Raw genomic sequence first — 2008 nt, 5'->3', positions numbered from 1 at the left:
TTTTCTATTGTGTACGCATCAAAATGCAATGGACACTCGATTTCGGGATACCTGTTTCACGTGACAGTTGACGAACAGACTTTCGTGGGGAATTTTGAACATTAGCAATGATGTCCTGCTCTTTAGTTGAGCTTGTCGATGTTCTTTTTCATCTTGAATGTCCTTTTCTCCTGCACTGGATGGTCCTATGATTCTCAAAGTTATCTACAAATCGTGAAATGGTGACGAGTGTTGGGGCATCTCTGTGGAACTCATTCGTAAATTGTCTTTGAACTTCAGCTTAAGTTTCAAATTTTCCGAATGTTTCACACCAGAATTTTTGGCTCCAACGTAAGCTCAATATCCGCCATTATTTCTCCAAAATCAAATCTGAAATAGAAATAAAGTTTAGTAGCTATTCAAAGTCAAAGAGTGTTTACATAGTTTTGGGATACTTTATATATATATATATAATATATATAATATAAATAAATATATATAAATAAATATATATAAATAAATATATATAAATAAATATATATAAATAAATATATATATATAAATATATATATATAAATATATATATATAAATATATATATATAAATATATATATATAAATATATATATATATATATATATATATATATATATATATATATATATATATATATATAAATATATATATATATATATATATATATATATATATATATAAATATATATATATATATATATAAATATATATATAAATATATATATATATACATACATACATACATACATACATACATACATACATACATACATACATACATACATACATACATACATACATACATACATACATACATACATACATACATACATACATACATACATACATACATACATACATACATATATATATATATATATATATATATATATATATATATATATATATATATATATATATATAATATATATATATACATATATTTCAGGAAGAAAAAGATGAAGTTGGAAGAGCAGAGGTAGGATTAATGATGGTAACAAGAGCAGAAAAGGCATTAACTAAGAGGAGAGCTGTAAATAGTAGATTGTTGATAGGAAAGTTCAGATCAAAGCAGTGCAATATGAGTATTATAGTTTGCTAGGTACCAACAAATGATTCCTCTGAATAAAACAAACTTGATCTCTATGAAGAACTGCAGAGTGTAATAGATTAGATCCTAGAGAGAGATATGGAAATTGTAATCTGCTACTTCAATGCTAAAGTTGGAAGGAACAATCAAGGGATAGAGAATATGATGAGTGTTAGTGATCTTGGTGAAGTTACAAATGAAAATGGATCACATTTTATAAGTTTCTGCTCAGCAAACAATCTTGTCATTGGGAGTAGTGTTTTTCAGCTCAAGGACATCCACAAATATACATGGACTTCACCATGTTGCAATTGCAGACATCAAATGAATCATATTACCCTTGATGAGGAAAGTTGAAGGACCCTGAGAAAAGTAAGAAGCTATAGAGGTATATATGTTGGTATTGATCACCAGATCCTTATTGCCACACTTAAATTAAAACTAAAACTAATAATAGAAAGGTGGATAAAAATTTCCAATTGATTATAGCAATTGATTTGCAGTCTTAGAAAATTCAGAGGACGAAGAGCACGCAATTATTGAAGAATCGTTTGATATTATGAACATATATCAGTCTGTTGGTAAGGAAGTCATCAGACTCGCAGTTATAAGGAGAAAGACACGGATATCAAATGATACTTGGGGCACTATGGAAATGAGACAAAACAATCAATTAATTGGTGAAAGTTTTCGAGGAAGTAACGAATATTACTAGGTAAAACATGCTAAGTATTCAAGTATTGAGAGTTAGGTCAAAACAAAAGGCCGGAATGACTTGAGAGAATATTTGACAGGAAAGCAGATGACGCAGACAAAGCTATGAATTCAGCGAGTGGCTATGGTGTAAGAATTGGTCATAGAATTATTAATGAAATCTCGACCGGATCAAAGTAAAAGAGGCATA

The sequence above is a fragment of the Palaemon carinicauda genome, chromosome 12 (assembly GCF_036898095.1).
Source record: "Palaemon carinicauda isolate YSFRI2023 chromosome 12, ASM3689809v2, whole genome shotgun sequence".
Lineage (NCBI taxonomy): Eukaryota > Metazoa > Arthropoda > Malacostraca > Decapoda > Palaemonidae > Palaemon > Palaemon carinicauda.
The sequence above is the reverse complement of the archived record's forward strand: the minus strand, read 5'-3'. Positions refer to the sequence as shown.